The 23516-nt window shown below is 34.5% G+C and overlaps 1 protein-coding gene across 1 annotated transcript in view; it reads left to right on the top strand.

Moving 5' to 3' along the window:
* The window catches only part of ASZ1 (ankyrin repeat, SAM and basic leucine zipper domain containing 1), a 47613-nt gene that overhangs the window by 6040 nt on the left and 18057 nt on the right, over nt 1-23516 (top strand). The gene's annotated exons all lie outside the window — the stretch shown is intronic.

Raw genomic sequence — 23516 nt, 5'->3', positions numbered from 1 at the left:
ATGAATCACCTTAAAATTTCTGTTACTGACTTCTTTCTTAATCTGGCTCTGTCTTCTGTTTTATTTAATCTTCAAAATGAATAGAGTAGGAAATAGGCTATCCAACTGAAATATGTCTAGCATGAATAGAATTATTATTCATATGTCATTCAAATAATAATGATCTAATGCCTGATATATAGAAATAACTATACTTGACTTTAGAAGGTTTTTTTTCCCTAATTTAGTTTAATTTCTCTGACAGCTAGACAACAGGTGTCTATTTTGTTTCCCAGTGGACACTTGGTAATGTCTGGAAACATTTTTGATTGTCACACCTGGGAGATTCTGATGGCTTAGAGGACACTACTGGCATAATGGGTGGAGGCCAGGGATATTGCTAAACATCCACAGTACATAGGACAGCCTCTCAAAACAAAGAAGTATCAATCCCAAAATATAGTGCCCAGGTTGAGAAACTAGTGTGAGAAAAGTCAAGACTTACAGAGTGGATAATCAGTATTTAACAAACAGATTTTTTAAAGATCTGGAAAGACTACCTGCAAATTTTTAGCAAATCAATTCACAGGAACTTTTATTCTGTCATATATGTTATAATCCCTAGTTAGGTATAACTTTTGGATTTGGCTATACTTTGGAATTGGGGACTCTAAAACATCTAGCTGAAGTAAGCCTCGATAGGTGCTATAATTTTAATTTTTACCTTGAGAAGTGGCTTATGATAAGATTTGCCATCCTGGGTTCAGTGGGAAATTGTTTTTTGCTGGTGCTCTTCTTTTTTTTTTTTTTAATTGCTTCTGCACTGTATTATAGAAAGTAAAACCTTTACCCTTCCAATTACTTACTATCTTGTAAACACATTTCTAATTTATTGCTTCTGATTTATTGTTAAACTCATCAATTAGTTCATAATTCCAGTTACTTTTTTTCTAGAAATTCTGTTTGATTCTTTTTAAAACCAGCAGTATCACTTTTTTTTTTAAAGATCTATTTGAGAGAGCAAGGGGGTGCATGTGTGCGCAAGGAGGGGCAGAGGGAGAAGGGAGAGAGAATCCCAAGCAGACTCCAAGCTGGGCATGGCACTGCTCACCGGGCTTGATCCCAGGACTCTTGAGATCTTGACCTGAGCCAAAACCAAGAGTAGGACACTCAACCAACTATGCCACCCAGGTGCCCCTAGCGGTGTCACTTTTTATAGCTCTTTGTTCCCTGAAAACATTTTCAAGCTCTAAATTAGAACTTCTTTAATATGGCAAACATGCAGTTGACCCTTGAACAATGCAGGGGTGTAAGGTGAACCCCCTGTAAGGTGAAAATCTGCATATAACTTTTGATTCCCCCAAAACTTAACTACTAATAGCCCTCCGTTGAGCAGAAACCTTACCAATAACATAAACAGTTAATTAACACATATTTTGTATGTTATATATATTATATACTGTGTTCTTACAGTGAAGTAAGCTAGAAAAAAAATGTTAAGAAAATCATAAGAGAGGATATAGTACTGTACTGTATTTTTTTAAAGGCTTTATTTATTGAGAGAAAGAGAATATGTATGGGGGAGGGGCACAGAGAGAGGGAGGGAAAGAATCTCCAGCAGACTCCACGCCGAACATGTAGCCTGATATGGGGCTCAGTCCCACAACCCTGAAATCATAACCTAAGCTGAAATCCAGAGTTGGATGCTTAACCGACTGAGCCACCCAGGTGCCCCTGTACTGTACTGTATTTATTGAAAAAAAAAATCTGTATAAGTGGACCTGTACAGTTCAAACCCATGTTGTTCAAGGGTCAACTGTAGTCTAGAAGTAACAGTTATAATATTTGAAATCTTGGTGGGTTTGTTTCTGTTAGCAGTAGCCTCTCATGCTTCTGACTCATGACTAGGTACTAGTCATTAGATTTTAAAACTTACTTGTCAGAATAATATGAGGCCATCAGGTAGGAATTTATGTTTCTAAAATACGCCTTGGGCACCATCACTCCAGGACTTATGTAACCTAACTAAGTTCAGGGGTTGAAGTTCCCCTGGATCATTTGGTGATGTATACCGAGAAAGCTAGTTTGTTTCTGGTTCATCCGTACCCTGAAGGTGTAGTCCTTAGAGTCCCAGCTTAATGTATGTTGAATATGGTTTAGTAAACTTTCTACTTTGTATAGGCCCAGAACTTTGAATTTTGTTCCTCTTTGTGTTCACTGCCTCCAAAACCACAGCTTATTTTCCCATTGGGTTCTTCTGGACTGGCAAATGCCCCGAAGGCAAAAGCAACCACAAATGCTATGTTTATTTACCTCTTTGGGGTTTTGCCATCTAGATTTCGGTTTAGTGGTTCTTCAATATTTTATTAGTCCTTCAGTTTTTAAGAAATTAAAACAAAATTTCATTTAGCTGTTTTAGATACCTTCACAATTTTGATACAAATTAGCTTGCCATTCATGGAAGTAGAAACCTGCATCTTCTAAATGTTTTTTACTTATAGATCTTTTGTTAGCTCTTTAATTCCTTGTATTCCATGCAGACTTCTTTCTTGTTGAAAATAGCACTAATTTAATATTTAATGATGAACTTTCTGTATTACTACCTATAGACCTACCTTGGGGTTTTTTTTTAATTATCTTTTCTTAATTTTTAAAATTATTTTTATTTTTCCTCCTGTGGGACAAATGGTAAAAATAAACTGACAACTTGAAAGCCATTTTTAAGTTGACACAAATCACATCTTATGTTTCTCTTGGACTTTGCCATTGACAATTCTTAGCACAGTGTACTGTGTCTAGCAAATTTAATACTGGTTTGGGTTTGTTTCTGGGGTTAGTTCTTTAGCTTGTTTTTAAATGAAACTGTGGGGTGCCTGGGTGGCTCAGTTGGTTAAGCGACTGCCTTCAGCTCAGGTCATGATCCTGGAGTCCCGGGATCGAGTCCTGCATCGGGCTCCCTGCTCAGCGGGGAGTCTGCTTCTCCCTCTGACCCTCCTCCCTCTCATGCTCTCTGTCTCTCATTCTCTCTGTCTCAAATAAATAAATAAAATCTTTAAAAAAAATAAAAATAAATGAAACTGTGTACCAGGCAGTGTGTTGATTGCTCTTAAATAAATTCTCTAATATAATCCTTAGACCCCCGTGGTAGATAATATGTTTTTTACAGAATGGAAAAGTGGCTCTCAAGTATTTAAAACCTTGAATGTAGCACAGGTTTGATAAAGGAATTTACAACAGTTTAATCCAAACAGGATCCACCACTGGAATGTATTTATGTTTCCCTTCTTGTCCATATTTAGGATTTTTCAACACAACCAGTTTAAACAACATGGTCTTTTCTAATTGTTGCAAGACACATGTTTGTGTTAACCTGCCTTATATCTTGGGACTTTTTTTTCTCTTTTTCCTAAATTATTGTAGATAGTTGAATGTTTTGATTTTAAAAGTCCACAGATGTCAAAGGAAGGTATGTGAACACAAAAATATTATCACTTTAATGTAGCTTAGTCATATTTAGCCCTGAAAACAAGGTGGCCTGTAATCAAATTACTTGCAACTTGGCAGTTGTGCCATAGTATGGACTTACCAACCGTTATTTTTCTTTTCATATTGATAATATAGTAACCAATGACATTATAAATTATTAAAGTTTAAAAAGTCTGTATTAGATGATTGGATATATGATAAAATTTGAAAACTTCAATCTAGTCTTAAATTTGGAGTTGACATTTTTATTGTTAAAGTAATAAGCTTTCAGAAAGTATATATAATTATAATTTCTGTAGTTTTTTTTAAGATTTTATTTATTTGTTGGAGAGAGAAAGCCAAAGACAGAGCACGGGCAGAGGGGGAGGGGCAGAGGGAGAGGGAGAAGCAGACTCCCCTGCTAAGCAGGGAGCCCAATGCCAGCTTGATCCCAGGTCTCTGGGATCATGACCTGAGCCGAAGGCAGACGCTTAACTGACTGAGCTACCCAGGCACCCCTATAATTTCTGGTTTTAGGAATTGTGTGGGTTCTTTTCTCCAGGTTTTCTGAAACATTTTCTTTTTTTTTTTTTTGAAACACTTTCTTATATCAAAAAAAGATACATATATTTTTACATTTAGAAGGCAATTTTCCTGGCAGAGAAGTTTATTATATTCACATTGCTCAGACATGAGATAAAGGTTTTGTAAAATGATGTGGCATTTTAATTTCAATAGATGTTTTTATTACCATTGATAAGACAGCACACATTAACTGATATCCAAGGTTTTGACGTAATCATTGTGTGATTGTTAACTTGTTCAATGTTACTGCCTGTTCTAATAGACAGAAAATACTCTGGGAAAAATGTTACTTTCTTTCTCAGAATATAAATTTACTTGTAAATGTCACTGGAGCATTTGGTAGATTGAGGTGTAATTTTGGATTACAAGATTAACTTGTTTTTCTAGTCATAAGTAAATACGTGGCATATCTTTGCTCTGAAAACATAGGCTGAAGTCACAATAATATTTTCAGAAAGAATTTAAAAATAGCTTACTTAGAAAACAGTACTAGAAACTGTTATTTTGTGGGTTTTTTTCTTCCTGTATGTCTTTATAAATTGCCTATCCAGACCCTTTGCTCATCTTTTTATTTACCTGTGTTTTCTTTATCGGCATATAGGAGCTGATTTTATCTTTGTTAGCAGTTTTACATGTATGCAAACAGTGACAAATACCTTAGTGTTACCTTGCATACTTAGGGCATGGCATTAATACTGCTATTCATAAACCTGGAAATCTACTTGGTCCTTTTGAAAGCACGGAATGGAGAGGATAGAGGTGAGAAAAGCTAGTTGATGAAAGCCCTTGACACTAATCTCTGAAAACACATGCACAGAAACGAAGACTTTAAAACAAATAAAAAAATAACTTCCAAATTCTGACTTGACTTTGTTTTATTGGTGTCTAGCACCAGTGGTAAGTTGTGTTGGCTATTAAAGCTTCCACTTGGAAGAGACCCATACCATTTCTTCTAGTTAATTGTGGTCATATCTAGCTTCAAAGGAGTGAGGAAGTATAATCTTACTGTGTTACAGGAGAATCAGCAATATTGGGTGGACAGCCCTGATGATTTACCATGTCACCTTAAATATCTTTTCTTGAGGGCCACAATAATTTTCTTTTAACTGTATGCTTAACACAATAATTAATTTTGAATTTTGAACATAAATTTGTAGCAAGAAAAATTGGCATTTATCTCAGACTTTTCGTTTACTTTTATATATAATTTTTCCCGGGGCGCCGGGGTGGCTCAGTTGGTTAAGCGTCTGCCTTCAGCTCAGGTCATGATCTCAGGGTCTTGGAGTCAGAATGGAGTCCCGTGTCAGGCTCTTTGCTCAGCAGGGAGTCTGCTTCTCCCTCTCCCTCTGTGTTTGTACTCTCTCCCTGTATCTCTGCTTCTCCCTCTCCGCTTGCTCTCTCTTTCTCTCTTGCTCTCTCTCAAATAAAATCTTTAAAAAAAAATTCTGTCCCTAATTTGCTCTTTATATCCATCTCTTAAATTCATTGCAGTTTTGATATTTATAATCCTACCTTAAGGGCTACTTTAGTAGCCTCCTAATTGATAGTTTTGACTGCACTCTGTATGTAACTGAGTCAGTCTTGTGTGCTGTTACCTGTAGAACACACTTCCTTTTGTCTTTTAGGTGAAAGCCAAACCTCTCTGTAATTTGATCCCACCTTAATGACTTCTCACGACTTCCTAAAGTCTAACTTCATTTTATTTCAACATTGTTCCTTAGATACATGGTCATTCCTGCCTCTGTGTTTTTGCTTTTGTTATTCTTCAGTTTGGAATATCTTCTTCCCTCACTGTGCATTCAAATTGTGTCTTCAAGTGCCAGGTTAATAGTCTATGATGCTTTCCTTTGTTATTAAGGCCACAAGAGCACTTTTGTTCATAAGCTATGATTTTGGATGGGTGATTATCTTGTTCAGCTCCTATGTTGTCCTTTCATTGTTTTCTTGTATGAAAGTCTTGATTTCTCTGTAAGCCACTTGACTATCCTGGCACTACATATTTTTCGATTCCTTCACAGTTCTTTCATTTGATATTTATCAAGTTTTTATTGACTTTAATAGATTTGACGTAGAATGATCATTTGTCTATTTTATTTGCAAAACTTAACTGAAACATATTATTTATGAAGTAATTAATATGTAAGTCCATTTATACCACAGAAAACATGAAACATGACTTAGAAGCTAAAGATCTGGGTCCAAATACTATCTCACCTACTTGCCCAAGCTAATGTAGCCATTAAGTCTTTTTGAAATATTTAAGGCTCAGTTTCTTCAGTGATTGATAGATGTGAAACCTAACTAGCTAGCAGGGTAGCTGTGAGAATTAAAACAAGATAATGAATATGAAAGTACTTAACATGCTGCCATTTCATAATACATGCTTACTAAATGTCACATTACTTAAATTGATAATATTTCCTGTGCTGTATTATAAGAGCACAATTTCTGAAATGCACATTTCTTACTGATTTATAAAATTAAACTGATAAGAATACTATTTTTCTTTAAACATTTTTATCATGTTAATAAAATGTACATAAGTGTGTAAGTCTATTCTTATCTTTTGAACTTAAAAAATGGTTAGTTAAATATTTCAGTATGACATATACCTGGATTATTATTGTGGTAGATCAGGAGTAAATGAGAGTTGGGGATGTGAAAAGAATGGATGTGAACTACTCTTTCCAGTAGCTTAACAAGAAAGAAAAGATAGAGGATATTAGCTAAATGTTTTGGAAAGTTAGATACACTGTGACTTCAGCAGTTAGTCTTTAAGCTCTGTTCTAACTGCTGAAAAGAATGATTTTTTAAGTGAAGCTGTAGTTTGTCTAACACTCCTCAAAAAGATTACCCAATTAGTGAATGTAATTGTTTCAAATGCTTTGTAATTAGAAATTATAATGCATCCTCCTCTGAAGTCTCTCTTTGAACTTTGGTATTGATTAGGTTTAGGTCACCATACACATTTTCACACAAAAAAATTAATTTGAAATAAAAACCAACCATATTTCATGTATTCTGACACATCTTTTTAACATATTTGCATCTCTGAAATTGGTGTGCCTCCTAAAATTGATGGTGTCATAGATCAAATGAAATACAGATTTGTTACTTACCTATTTTAATTGTTTTGTCTTGGCTTATGTTTTTGTATTCAGAGTTGTCCAATTGTACTAGAAGTCCTGGAAGAAGTGAACAGTGTAAAAATAACATTTTAAGCTTTCTCTCATGATTTCATAGCTTTCAAAAATGAAAGGCTTTTTTTTTTTTTTCTTACTTAAATATACTCTGTGGGGCTCCTGGGTGGCTCAGTCAGTTAAGCATCTGCTTTCAGCTTGGGTCATGATCTCAGGGTCCTGGGATTGAGCCCCATATCGGGCTCCTTGCTCAGTAGGAAGCCTGCTTCTCCCTCTGCCTGCCACTCCCCCTGCTTATGCTCACGCTCTCTTGCTCTCTCTCTAACAAATCTTTAAAAAAAAAAATACTCTGTTTCAGTGGTTCCCACCAAAATAGGTTACTTTCTACATATTAATGGTCTGTGCTAAGAAGGATGGATTTCGGATGTAATGAAGCCATAAGATTAAAAGAATTGATCTATTTCTCCATTATGCTTATCTTGTATACATATAGATGGTATTTTAGTCAATAAGAAGCATACTGCTACAGTTATATTTCCTTCTGAAAATTTTCCCTACATTTCAGCATTATGGCAACAACTTCATGAATACCCTATACACAGAAGTGAATCCATTTTTGTTGGAAAAGTTTAATATCTCCTGTTAATATGTCTTTGTAGAACTGTGCACTAATTAGGACCTTTACTGAGTCAAGAATTTATTGCATCTTGTCAAGATACTAATTTTTAATATCCATTGGCCCTTACTAAAGCCAATTAGACTTATTAAAAATCAAGAAAAACATAAAACTTTGCATATCAAAGCTGTAACTCATATAGTCTGAAAAAAGCATGTTTTGCCTAATTGATTCTAATTTTGCTTTAAATATGTTTAAAATAATACGCTATAATGATTAAAGGCCCCTGTGCATCCTTCCCAGTCATAATCATTTCACTTCTTTCTTCCCCAGAGGTAACAAGTCTTGTAATTTGTATGTATTTTTCCTGCCCAGGTTGGATTGATTGATTATCATCCACATGTACTTACATATAGTAATCCATCCATATATCTTTAAAAATTATATCATTTGGTACATTTTTTTTCCATTTTCTCATTGAGATCCGATTTACAACGTGAAATACACAGATCTTAAGTGTACAGTTTGGAGAATGACAAATAAATACACCCATGTAGTTCACATCCCTTTCAAAATACAGAACATTTTTCCATTACCCTAGAAGTTCTCGTAGGTCCCTTCCAAGACAATCCTCTGAACCCTAGAGGCAACAACTATTATTTTTTTTCTACCCTGATTAGTGTTTTGTTTAGTGCATCATACATTATATACTCTTAGTATCTGAACTCTTCACTCAGCATAATATTTTTGAGATATATCCATGTTTTATGTATCAGTAGTTCATTTCTTTTTATTGCTGATAAATAGTCCAGTGTTTGAATATATCACAGTTTTTTTAATCTCTTGTTTTCTTTTTGTTTTTGATTTCTGTTTTACACTGTGGTCAGAGAACATCACTCTACATGATTTCAGATCTTTACAGTTTGTTGAGATTTTCTTTATGGCTCAGAATGTGGTTAGTTTTTGCAGATGTTCCGTGTTCACTTCCACTAATAACTTGGCAATAGTTGGGTTTCATGGTCCATGTATATTAATTAGACCACATTTATTTGTTCTGTTATTCAGACCTTCTCAATGACTACTGATTTTTTTGCTTGCTTATTCTATCAGTTACTGTGATTTCTATTTTGATCAACTTTTGCAACTTTTAAGGTCACCATATTCCTGATGCATTAACCTTTTATGAAATATGTTCCTCTACATGTTTAGTAATGCTTCTTTATTATAATATACTTCGTTTAATATTAGTATGACTGTACCAGCTTTCTTTAGTATATTTTTCTGTCCTTTTGCTTTCACCCTTTCCATGTGCTTTTATTTAAAGTAAGCAACAGATAGTTCTTTTTTAAATTCAGATTAACAATAGTTTTCTTTTAATTGGAATATTTAGTTCACTGGCGTTTAGGGTACGTGCTGATTTATGTTTCATAGTGCTCTTTTTCCCCGAGATTACTTCTGGATTAATTTTTTTCTTATTCAGTTTCCTAACTTGCTAGTTACTCATTCTTCTCTTATTCTTTGAGTGGCTACTCTAAAGATTGTAGCATGTACTTTTTACTTATAAGAGTCCATTATATACTAATACTTTTACCAATTCCTGGACAATGTTAGGAATCTTAGAATATTTTAACTCCATTTGCTCATCCCACTCCTGCCTTTGCGGTGGTGGTGTCATATATTTTAAATCTCTATGTATTTTAAACCTCACAGCACATAATTGTCATTTTATTATTGTTATCAATTATGTTGTTATTTTGAACTCTTATTTAGATTTAACCATATATTCATTCCCTCCGGTATTCTTCATTCCACTCTATATTTTCATGTTTCAATCGGCGATCATTTGTTTTCTGAAAACCTTTCTTTAGTGTATTTGCTGGTGACAAAGTCTGTTTTTGTTTGAAAACCTTTTTATTGGGACACCTGGGTGGCTCAGTCGGTTAAGCGTCTGCCTTCAGCTCAGGTCATGATCCCAGGGTCCTGGGATCGAGTCCCGTATCGGGCTCCCCGCTCCGCAGGGAGCCTGCTTCTCCCTCTGCCTCTGCCTCTCTCTCTCTCTATCTCTCATGAATAAATAAATAAAATCTTTAAATAAAAAGAAAACCTTTTTATTAAAACTTTAATTATGAAAGTCATTTTAATTGAGCATAGACTATAGGTTAGACGTTATTTCCATTTGGTATTTTAAAGCTATCATTTTGCTGTCTCCTGGCTTCTTTGTTTCTATTGAAAAGCTAGCTGTTAGTCTTATTGTTGAAGGTATTCTATTTTATCCTCTGGTGGTTTTTATGATTTTCTGCTTGTTTCTTGTTTTGGGCAACTTTGCTATAATATTCCTAGGTATATCTTTCTTTGAATTTGTTCAGCTTGGGGTTTATAGAACTTTTTAAATCTGTTGTTTGATACATATTGTGAGTCAAAAGTTTTTCAGCCAATATGTCTTCAAATACTGCTTTTACCTCATTCTCCCTCTCTCCAACTGAGATTTAGACCATTATACTCATATCACATAGGTCTCTTAACAATCTTTTATTTTCCATCCTTTTTCTGCTCCATATTTCACCCTGGGTATTTTCTCCTGGCCTCCTCGTAACCTCCAGGTTACTAATCTGCTGCTGCTACAGTTAATCTGCTATTAAACTCATCTATTAACTTCTTAATTTCAGTAATCCTATTTTTCAGTTCTAGAATTTCTACTTACCTCTTTTTTCCCCTAAAATTAAAGGTCTCTAATTAAATTTTTTCTTTGTCTTCTGTTTTCTGGAGCGTATTAATCACACTGATTTTAAAGTATGTTTCTATAGGTCTTTTTTTATTGTCTCTTTCTCTTTTCTTTGGTCACTTGTTTTGTGTCCTAGAATGCCTAGTGATTTTTGATTGAATGCTAGGTATTATGTATAAACATTTGTGTAGATCTGTTTGCTTCCAGAAAATATTTTCTTCTGACTGGGAGTTAGAACCTTGGTCTAATCAGTGATTATGATGGTTCAGGTTGGGTTTCAGTATTAATCTCTTTCCCTTATAGCCCTTTAGTGATCTCAATTCAAACTTGGGATTTTACCTGAGCCACTCATCCTTCAACAGTCATGAATGATAAATTTTGTCTCCTCAGTTTTATGGGAATGCTAAAAGCTCTTCTTACTTTTTCAGCCTCTTAGCATCTGTTTTATGGTCTTCCTTTCTCCTCCCCACACATATTTTGTGTATCTTAGGTATCTGCATATGCCTTGAAGATAAAAGCCCAGCAGAAGATCACTTCTCTGCAGGGTCCCTTTTATTTTCTGCTATTCCCTTTTTTCCAGACTCTTAATCCTTGAAGTTCTTGGTTGGTATCCTTGAACCCCAATTTTTGTGTCTTTATCCCCATAAGAAGGCCTAGAGGTACTGTTTCCTGAGTATGCTACCGAGGAATGGTGAATGTCTCAAGAGAAAGTGACAGAGGATTTAGTACTCAGTTCAACAAATGCCTCTTTTCTCCCCAAGATACTGGCTTCTCATGTTCTGGCTGCCTTGGTTTTCTATCAGGCCTTCAAACGTATTTTGTGTTTTGTCAGCTTTTACAGCCTTTGTTAGTGGGAGGGTTAATATAATACAGCTGCTCTGATAGCTGGAAATGGATGTCCAATTCATAGCATTTTATCATTGTCTCCTTTTTCATAGTTATTTCATTAATCCCCCAGCTAAAAGCTGATTGCTTAAAGCAGAGCAAAAACAGTAGATAATACTGAACTATACGGTAAAAATGTGACATGCAGACAAACCAACCATTTTGCCCTTGATACAGAGAATTAATAAATACCTCATTATGAAGGTACATTTTTTTCCCATCAGATTGAGAGTTTTGCTTCTACTTTTCCTTGTATGCCCCCTAGTGGAAGTTTTATTGAAATGAAATAATTACAAAGAGATGAATAAAAGGCTCTGTATCATCCAGAAAAAAAAATTTAATTATGGTAATAATAATTTGTGTACATTTAATTTTTTTTTACCAACTCTTGACCATTAACAATTTTTGAGGAACTTTGGTAGATTAAGGAAAAAACAATATCACTAGTATATTCAACTGGGTTTAGTTAAACAATATATGCTAACCACTAGGAGATACAAGGTAACAAATTCATTCCCTGCCTCAAGAATTTGACAATACAGAAGAGATTACAGGACTACAGACATTTACAATATAGTAAGACTAGAGGTAATAGAGGGTTTCTCTAGGAATAGAAATTAGGACAGAGTTTAACAGAGATGAAGATGTCAAGTGTGAAAGATTCCTATAGTTTTTATCTTTAGAATTGAGACATGAAGAATGAATAGCAGTCAAATGAAGATGATAGAAAAGAATATTCAATGTAGAGGGAGGTGCTTCTGCAGGCAGAGAAGGATAAGAGAGACACATTTTATTCAGGCAATTGTAAGTTACATAACTTACAACTGAGTAGAAAATGAGTCAGAATTTAGCAGTGGCTAGACGATAATCTGTGTAATCCATGCTAGAAAATATGAATTTCATCCTGAAAGCTATTGAACAATTTTAAGAAAAAGGAATGTATTAGTATTTTATAAAGGTTATTCTGACAGTAGGTTGAGGATCAGTTGGAGCCAAGAGGTCCAGTTAAAAGACTGTTGCTTTGCCAGAGCCATGGACTATATATTCAGAATTGAAAATAGCAAGTAATTTTGCCTGAATTTGAAAAACGTTAGTTCCACTATACCTCAGTAGTTATCAAAATGTATTTTTACTTAAAATTCTAATCACAAAATGTTCCTGTTAAAATTTCTTAAAAAGTAGTTCAGAAAGTGAAAAGTCTTTTTTTCCTACTCTGTAATAGGTTGTTATATATTCTTAAAGAATTTCTTCCATGTGTTAGCATTTTTCTTTTGTTTTCCTTTGTTTTTAAATGGGATTATTTGCTGTATACTGCATTGCAATTGTTTTTCCAACTGATCTGTATTTCGCAGACACTGTACTGCCCGTATGATCACTATAGTTCTCTCTTTATAATGGCTGCATAATACTCCACTGTATGGATGTGTTATCATTGCTTAACCTAACATTTTACTGAAAAACAGTTGGATTGTTTTCAGTTTTTTAGTATTACAAAAAATGCCACAGTGAACATCTTTGGAAACGGGTAGGTTTTCTGTGGAACATATTCCTAAAGTATAGTTGCTGACTCAAAGATATATTTATTTTTAGAATTGTGATAAGTGGTGCCAAATTGTCTTCTGAAAAATTTGGTTACTTTATACTACCTCCAACAGTATTTGAGAGGACCTACACCATGATATCACTGGATGTTTTTGGATGTTCTAAATTGTCCAATCTGATGTGTAAAAATGATACTTCATTTTAGTTTGCATGCTTTTCAGTAATACCTAGTTGATTAGTCTTCCACATTTTTGTGAGTTGTTTATATTTCTTTGTCTGCTAATTGCCTGTGACCTTTGCCGTTTTTTCTATTTGGTGGTCCACATGTTTCTTACTGATTTATAAGATCTTTTTGTATAGTGGAGCTTTTATTTTTAGCTTTTTATTGTTATATGTGTTGAAAACAAATGTTTTCATTTGTGCTGTTTTTTATTTTAAATTTTATGTTGTGATTTCTGTCTTTTGAGAAAAATTGTCAGAAAGCTAACTTCCAAAAAAAAAGTCCTAGGCTCAGAGAGTTGAACAAGCTACTACTTTTAAATGTCTAAGGAATAGATTACACTAATACAATTTAAATAGTTCCAGAGTATAAAAAAAAAGAGAGAGAAGCCTTTCAGTTCTTTGTTATAAAGCAAACATAACTGATTCTGAAATCCAGTTTTAAAAAAATTATCTACTCCAACAAACTTTATAAATCAGTCTATTATAAATATAAATAGAAAAATCCCAGATCTTTAATGAAGTATCAGGTAAATGTAATCAGCAGATTAAATAAATAACATGCAGTGATCATATGGGATTCGTGTCAACTACAAAAAAAATGGTTCAATATTAGGGAAATATATTTTACAAATAGGTCAAGGGATTTTTTAAAGGGAGGTTACCATCATAATAGATGGCCAGAATGGTGTTTTTATAAAAGTTTAAATCACATTCCAGTTTTCATAACCTTAGTACAATTTGATTAGATGAATATTTCCTTAATTTCATAAACATATAACTGAAACCAAAACAAGTCATATGCTTTACAGAGAAACACGAGGGGCATTTGCACTGGTGCCAAGAAGATGACAAGGATGCTTATCATAAGCTCTCTTTTTGTCTTAACATTGTTTTAGGAATTGTAGAGTAATTCAGTTACGCAGAAGAAGAAAACAGGAGATACAAATAATAAAAATAGCTAATAATGATAGATAATTTATTTCAATGCTAGGTACTGTTCTGGTTATTGAACATTATTATGTCATTACCACAGATATGATAATACCACGAATAGGTGCCACAAATGCCCTTATAAAGTTGTAGAAACTGAGGCAGGAAGAGCGTAAGAAACTTCCTAAGGTTACACAGACAATAAATGCTGAACACTAGATTTGAACTTAGGCAGAATGACTATACTTAAAAGTATACAACTTCTACTTTAAACCAAGAGTTTGCAAACCTTTAAAGTTTGACTGGAGCAGGGCCATGCTCATTCACTTATGCATTGTCTGTGGCTATTTTCATGCTAGAACCGTAGACTTGAGTGGCTGTGACACAGCCTTGTATACTCTAAAAACCTAAAATATTTACTCTCTTGTCCATTACAGAAAAAGTTTGCCAAATCCTGTTTTAAACCACTAACCTCTGTTACCTTTGATCAAACTATTAGGCCTTTTTTATTAGGAAAGAGGAGATAAAGTTCTAATATTTTAGATTATATGACTATATGCTTGGTAAACCCCAAGATAATCAACCCAAAAACTATTAGAAGTAGTAATCATAAAATGATGTAGTTTTTTTTTTTTAATACTAATAGGAAAAATAAAGTTGATTCCCAACTTATAAATAATAACTGGCTTGGGAATATAATGAGATAATAGATCCCAGTGTCAAGAGCAAAAAACATAAATATCTAAAAGTGCGTGTACAAGAAATGTGAAAAATCCAAATGAAGAAAAGTTTAAAACTACACTGAGTGAAACAAAAGGAGATTGAATTAAATAGATGTGTCATGTTCTTGGCTGAGATGACTCAGCATTAAAAAAAGACATTTCATTTTTTTATCTAAATTAGTCTGTAAAATTAAACATCTCATTCAGAGTGCCAAGGGGATTGTTTTAACTTTTTTTTTTTAAAGATTTTATTTATTTATTTGGCAGCGAGAGAGGGAACACAAGCAGGGGGAGTGGGAGAGGGAGAAGCAGGCTTCCCGCGGAGCAGGGAGCCCAATGCGGGGCTCGATCCCAGGACCCTGGGATCATGACCTGAGCCGAAGGCAGACGCTTAACGACTGAGCCACCCAGGCGCCCCGATTTTACAAATTCTGAGAGAAAAACATGACCAAAGAAAAGACCAAGAATTGTCTGAAAAATAGGTTTATGACTTGAAGATGTTAAAGTGAACAAACTCTAAAGTCTTGCCCCTCCACAACAAATTTTGGATATCCATAAAGTTTTAGTAAAGTTCTTTTTGAAACAGGAAAGGGAATAATCTCTGGAATGGAAAAGAAGTAACTTCCTAAAGAAGGAAACAGATGGGAACCCTCTCTGGCAATCCCTAAGAACTACAGTACTGATAGGCTAGGCCAGGGTTGCTGGCTTGAATCTTCCATGCTTGAGAAGCCTGTTCAGGCCAGAAGATGGTGCACAATCACAAATCATCAAAATCTGGAGAATGTAAGCATCATAAAACGGACAACAAATGAATAACTTAGACTAGAGAAAGTGGGGAAAAAAATTTAAAAAGGGCTTTATTCTTCTGAACAATAAAAGAAGAAATTGCCTCCACTAAATAACACAGACATTATCAAACATATACAGTGAATTATGAAAAAAAACTTGTTGAATATTAGAACTAAGTATATGTGAATAACAGCAGATGGGATTCAGCTGAATTGCTGATTAGAACTGGAAGATAAATGTAAGGAAATCCCCTAGAATACGACTAGGGTTCTAAGGAAAGGGTTACAAATGAAAAGATAAAAATCAAAGTTCTAACATCTATCTAATAAGAGTTCCAGAAGGAGAAAATGAAAGAGACTATATTTGAAGTAATAGTAGCCAGAATGGAATGTTCTCAAACTGAAAACACAAAGCCTTAGGATTGAAAGATCTTTGAAAACAAGATTTATACACATACACAAATAGATAAAGATATACAACATATTTTTAATTAAAAATTAAAATATATGGACACATCACAACTTCAGAACATCAAGAATAAAGGCAAAAATCATAAAAGATACCTGTAGAAAAGGCAATTTATCACGACCGTTCCTATCAAGAAGTGACCATCTGATACTAAGTTTCTTAATAACAACTGTATACGGAAGAAGATAAATGATCTGAGGAATAAACTTTGAACCTTAATTCTTTATTTGGCTATCCTGTCGTTCAAGAATGAAAGCAAAATAGACATTTTCATGCATATGAAAACTTAGTTATTTCAGTACAGGCACAGTTGACATTTTGAGGAAGGTTGTACTGTGTATTGCAGAATATTTAGCATCCTTGGCCCTCGCCCATTAAATGCCAATAGCTCCCTCCAGTCATTTTAGTAAGCTAAAATGCTTCCGCATATATCATAGAAAAGTGTTCCTGGCCAAGAACCACTATTCTTCTGACTGTTAAAAATAACATCTAAAAAGTTAGCTGCAAAAAGAAAAATAAAGCCAGAAGAAATAATGGGATGCAAAAAATAATGTTGGACAAAGAAATTAATAAACATTGGTAAATCTAAATAACTACTAGCTCTTTAAAAGAGAAGAGCATTTATAATAAAATGACAAGTTACACTAAATTTCCATGCCAACAGTTTTGGAATTTGGGTGGCTGAGGGGAGAATGAAGCAAAATAAAAGTAAACTCTCTCCAGATGAGACCACAGTTATTAACTTTAGTCTTTGTTAAATGGTAAGATTAAGAGTGTTGGGAAGGTAAGAAGGAATTAAAAGTAAGTACTAAAATAAGGATATTATAAGCTTACAGATCAGAGGTAAGGAGTGGGGGTAAGGGGTAGACAGAATAAATAGAATTTGTATAAGACTGTTGAATCACAGACCTATACCTCTGAAACAAATAATACATTATATGTTAAAAAAAAAAAAAAAAGACGATAGTAGGAAGGGAAAAATGAAGGGGTGGGAATCGGAGGGGGAGATAAACCATGAGAGACTGTGGACCCTGAGACACAAACTGAGGGTTCTGGAGGGGAGTGAGGTGGGGTGGCAGGATGGGTTAGCCTGGTGATGGGTATTAAAGAGGGCACGTATTGAATGGAGCACTGGGTGTTATACGCAAACAATGAATCATGGAACACTACATCAAAAACTAGTGATGTAATATATGGTGATTAACATAACATAATATAAAAGAAAAGAATAAATAGAATTTGGTCAGTCTTAATAAGACTGAAAAGGAGACATGGAAGCATGTATTTACCATGGAAATATGGTGAATAAAAAGCACAATGTCAGAAATAAGTCTAAGCATATTAACAGAAAAGTAATATAATTGGTAAAACTCAGTGACCAAAATATAGTAACTCTCATATTGGCTGAAACCAAAATCCAATGAGAATGACAAAATAATACATAATGGTTGAAAATAAAATGATCAAAAACTATATCCTTCATTTAGCAAATATTTATATCTGGTAGATCCCAAGACAAAAAAGACCTCTGGGGTAAAAAGCAAAACTTTAACAAGATAGTTTCAATATATATGGCTTTAAAATATATAAAATGAAACTGCTAGAATTTTTTAAAAGGATAGAAAATCTGTAATCATATTTGAAGATTTTAATAAATGTCAGACAAAAATAATACATATAGGCAAAAAAGTAAAGATATAGGAAATAAACACTTAACAAGTATATCTAATTGATATTTATCTAGAATTCTGAGTGTAACATAATTCACACATATGGATTCTTTTCAAATACATTTGGATTGCTTTCAAAATATGGTGATATTTTAGGCCACAAAGGAAGCCTTAATAAATTCCTTTTGAGAAGTGATCTCTTATAGAACACTTTCACTAACCACAGTGTAATGAATTTAGAATTTTATAACCAGAAGCCTCTCCAGTACATAAAATTGGGTACTTAAAATTATACATTGTAATAATTTGTAGATTAAAGAAGAAATCAAAAGAGAAGTGGTAAAACTTAGGCCTGAGCAATTGAAGCCTTGATACCAAAACTTGTGTGATTGAGACAAAGCAATCCTCAGAGGGAATTTAAGAGTCTTAAATTCATTTATTGGCAAGTCAAAGCATTGCATGAACAGCATGATATTATTTGTGTTTAAAAATGCCATTTTTTTTCTACATACGTGTATACAATGTAAAATTTATTTATTTATTTATTTTTGGAAAGATAGCCAACTCATATGAGTGATTACCTTAGTGCAGTGGGGAGGGGCAGAAGGTGACGGAGAGAGAAACTTAAGCAGTCTCCATGCCTAGCACGGAGTCCAGCGTGGGGCTCCATCTCATGACCCTGAAATCTTGAGCTGAACCAAAGTCAAAGAGTTGGACACTTAACCAACTGAGCCACCCAACACCCCTGAATTAGATAATTTTTAGAAGTTAATACATCTTGTTAAAGAGTAATGGTATAGAATTAGCCTTATATTAAAAATAAATCACAATAATTAAAGCAGTGTGGAATTAGTGGAAAACTGTCTATTGCTGATCCCTAGAAATAAAACAAAAGAAAATGTAAGGGAATTCAAGAGCATATGAAATTATCATATATGATTAATATAGCATTTCAAACTAGAGGAAGAAAATAGATCATCATTTTAGTGCTGGGGATTTGCATAGCTGTTTGAAGGAATAAAAAATGCTGGATTTAAACCTCACACAAATTATTTCATATGCCTCAAGATATTTCAATATTAAAAAATATAAAGCCATACAAATAATAAAAAATACTAGATGAAAATGTGGATGAATATATGTTGGATTAGCAAAGGCCCTTATATACATGACACAAGGGTATCTGGGAAATTGCTACCAAGACATCATTCTCTTCCTCTTTTTTCTCAACTCTAAGCTGCTTGCCTTTCTTTGAGCCTCAGACTGCTGAGACCTTAAGGCAGCTGGATGTTGATGAGGTCTCAGGCTCTTTTCCTATCCCTGCAAAATGGTGGGAAGTCATCAGGGGTAAGTCTAGATGGAGAGCAGCTATAATTCCATAAAAGCTTGATATTAGGAGATTTATGGACCTGGGATGAAGCTGATCCTGCATGAATGTCTTAGGTTTACAGACTCCTAAAGACTTGGAGCTAAACAAGTGAGCTGAGTTGGCTCTGTTGGTGAGGTTGGGAGAATTTGGGAAGATAAGAAAGCAGGGAGAATGCTCCAGGTACTTCTGGAGGGAGCGAATAGCCTGCTTTTAAACTATGGACCTACTGCACAAGAAATTTATTTGATTTTCAAAATCTGTAATGATTTCTGCTATTAAGAATATTCCCAATTGGTAAGGAAGAGATAAAATTCTCACTATTCACAGATGATATGATACTGTATATAAAAAACCCTAAAGACTCTACCAAAAAACTATTAGAACTGATGAACGAATTCAATAAAGTCACAAGATACAAAATCAATACAGAAATCTTTTGTATTCCTATATAGGTTATAATAAGCAGCAGAAAGTGAAATTAAGATAACAGTCCCAGTTACAGTTGCACCAAAAGCAATAGAAAATCTAGGAATAAACTTAACCAAAGAGGTGACTCTAAAAAATATAAAGCACTGATGAAAGAAATTCAAGACAATGCAAAGGTATGGAAAAACATTCCATGCTCATGGATCAAATATTGTTAAAATGTCTATACTACCCAAAGTAATCTACACATTTAATGCAATCCCTATCAAAATACCAACAGCATTTTTCACAGAACTAGAACAGATAATCCTAAAATTTGTATGGAACCACAAAAGACCCTGAATATAAAGACCCTGGTTATAAAAACTGGAAGTATCACAATTCCAGACTTCAAGTTATATTACAAAGTAATAGTAATTAAAACAACATGGAACTGGCATAAAAACAGACACAAAGATAAATGGAATAGAATAGGAAACTCAGAAATAAACCCCCAATTATATGGTCAATTAAACTTTGACAAAGGAGGAGTGAATATCCAGGGGGAAAAGGACAGTCTCTTTAACAGATGGTGTTGGGAAAACTGGACAGCTACATGCAAAAGACTGAAACTGGACCACTTTCACCATACACAAAAATAAAATGGATTAAAGACCTAAATGTGAGGCCTGAAACCATAAAAATCCTAGAAGAGAGCCCAGGCAATAATTTCTCTGACATTGGCTATAGCAACATTTATCTAGATTTGTCTCCTGAGGCAAGGGAAATAAAAGCAAAAATAAACTAATGAGATTACATCAAAATAAGTTTCTGCACAGTGAAGGAAATAATCAATGAAACTAAAAGGTACTTAGTGAATGAGATAAAATATGTGCAAATGACACATCCTGTAAAGGGTTAGTATCCAAAATACATAAAGAACTTGTATAACTCAACACCCCAAAAACAAATAATCTAATAAAAAAATTGGCAGAAGATATGAACAGACATTTCTCCAAAGAAGACATCCAGATGGCCAATAGACATGAAAAGGTGCTCAACATTACTCATCATCAGGGAAATGCAAATCAAAACGACAGTAACATATCACTTCACACCTGTCAGAATGGTTAAAATAAAAAACCCAAGAAACAACAAATGTTGGCAAGGATATGGAGAAAAAGGAACGTTCCCTTGCACTACTGGTGGGAATGCAAACTGGTGCAGCCACTGTGGAAGACAGTATGGAGGTTCCTCAAAAAATTAAAAATAGGGGGCGCCTGGGTGGTTCAGTCATTAGGCATCTGCCTTCGGCTTGGGTCATGATCCCAGGGTCCTGGGATCGAGCCCCACATCGGGCTCCCTGCTCCGCGGGAAGCCTACTTCTCCCTCTCCCACTCTTCCTGCTTGTGTTCCCTCTCTCACTGTGTCTCTCTCTGTCAAATAAATAAAATCTTTTAAAAAATAAAAATAGAACTACCCTATGATCCAGTAATCACACTACTGGGTATTTACCCCCAAAGATACAAAAACATTAATTCAAAGGGATATATGCACCCCTGTGTTTATTGAAGCATTATTTACAATAGTGCAATTATGGAAGCAGCCCAAGTGTCTATCGAAAGATGAATGGATAAGGAAGAGGTGGTATATATATACAATGGAATATTATTCAGCCATAAAAAGGATGAAATCTTGCCATTTGTAACAACATGGATAGAGCTAGAGAGTATAATGCTAAGCAAAGTAAGTCAGAGAAAGAAAAACACCATATGATTTCACTCACGTGGAATTTAGGAAACAAAACAAATGAGCAAAGGAAAAAAAATGAGAAAGAGACAGACTCTAATTATAGAGAACAAACTGATGGTTACCAGAGGGGTGGTGGGGGGAGATGGGTTAAGTAGGTGATAGGGATTAAAGAATACACTTACCATGATGAAAAAATTAAATAAAAAGAATATTCCAACAACTAGATCTGAGTTTTGAAGAGGCAACAGAAATCCCAGCAGCTAGAGAAAGGATTGGTAATTAAAATATTTGCTTGCCTAGTACAATAAAATTGCTGACAGAGAATGGTGAATACCTGAGTTAAAAATTAAGAGCACATGAGATCTAAATGCAGCATGAAAAAAGATCTCTTGGAACTTAAAAAACAATGTGGTATTTGAATTCAAAATTTAGGGAAGAAAAAGAAACAAATGCAAGATTGGTAATAAACACATTCTAGAAAAAAGAAATGGTTGCTGAGCTGAAAACTCTGAAGATTGCATATTGAAAGAAAGACTGCATATTGGAAAAGTCCCTGAGTTTTAGTTTGGATTGATAAAGTTCCTAAGAGGAACTTAAGAGTATTCAAAAGATCTTATCCTATTAGAGTAGAAGCATAGGGGAATTACAGGGTGGTGGTGGAGGAAACCATAGTCTCATTAGGAGAAGTAGGTCTTATCTTGCTTACAAATACAGGGTCATATGTTTTTTACTAAGAGCAGAGAAAGATGATAATGCTTAATGACATTTAAAAAAAAGGAAAAGCAGGGACTCCGGGGTGGCTCAGTCGGTTAAGCGGATGCCTTTGGTTCGGGTCAGGCCCTGGGGCCAAGCCCCGCATAGGGCTCCCTGCTCAGCAGGAAGCCTGCTTCTCCCTCTCCCTCTGCCTGTCACTCCCCCTGCTTGTGCTCTTTCTCTGTCAAATAAATAAATAAATAAATGAAATCTTTAAAAAAAAGAAAAAGGAAAAGCAGAGTCATCAGATTTTCAAGGAGGAAGAGTGTAGTGAATAGCAATTTGTTGAACCAACAAAACAAGAAATATTGTCAACAAAGTTATCAGTCATTACATTAAATGAGAATGGACTGAATTTATCAACTGAGATGTTGGCTTAAAAAACAAAAGATGGCTAAATGCTATTTACAAAAAAAAAAAGTTGAAGAGAAAGGAATATGAAAAACCCAAGTGAAGGCAAACTCACAGAAATCAAGATTGTCAACATCAGATATTATTAATAGTAAATAGAATAAAGAACTCTGACAAAAGGCAAAATCAATGAAAATACAACAAGCATAAAACCTGTACACACTAGACTACATGGCCACTAAATCTATAAATCAAAATCTATTAAATTCAAGAAGATGTAGATCAAAATAGAATTATAGCAGGAAGTTTCAACAGATAGCTCTCAATAGGCAGATCCAATATGTCTAAAATGAATAAGGACATAATGCATTAAAAAATACAATCAATACACATGTAATGGTGGAGTAGATAAGGAGAAAATCCTGCCTGTATTAAATGTAAGCATGACACAAAACAGAAACACACGATTATACTAGTTACTGTGTGGGATGGGGGTGGATAGAGATAGGTTAAGGTCATTATCCTCAAAGAGCTTACAGTCTAGTTGAAAAAAATAGATGAGATGAACAAATACATTTTGGCCTGATAGCTGAACACAAAATGCTAAGAAAACATAGAGGAGAGAGGGATTGCTATCTAAGATGAGGTAGGGCACCAAAAAACTGGGGAATGCTGGCTTTTAAGATGAAGCCTTAGGAGTAGATTATGAGTAAGCCTGTTGACCAAAGAAGTGAAAAGACATTTCATCCAGAGTGCTCTGAATATAGGACATCCGGAGGAGAGAGAAATTGGAATTCATGCCCTGCAGATATGACCAAAGTCTGTTATTAGGATGGAGTAGGATTGCAGGTGCTAAAATGGCAGACAGAGCACTTAGCATCAAAGATACACTTACCATATCATAGGTGTAACCTTGAAAATTTTAAACAGTGAATTGACAAGATTCACAAGTGTGGAGGAAAGACTAGAAACAAGGAGGCAATAATTCATGTAAGAAATGATAAACACATGAAAGAAGGAGAGAGAGAGCAAAGTAGATACAAGTGGTAGAAAGGAGGTAAAATTCACAGGAATGCTGACTTAGATATGAAAGCACAATGAGGAGTCATGAATAAATTCCAGGTTTCTGGGTTGGGCAGTGCATGAATTGT

The sequence above is a fragment of the Neomonachus schauinslandi genome, chromosome 12 (genome assembly GCF_002201575.2).
Source record: "Neomonachus schauinslandi chromosome 12, ASM220157v2, whole genome shotgun sequence".
NCBI lineage: Eukaryota > Metazoa > Chordata > Mammalia > Carnivora > Phocidae > Neomonachus > Neomonachus schauinslandi.
This window is presented reverse-complemented; position numbering and strand designations above follow the sequence as displayed.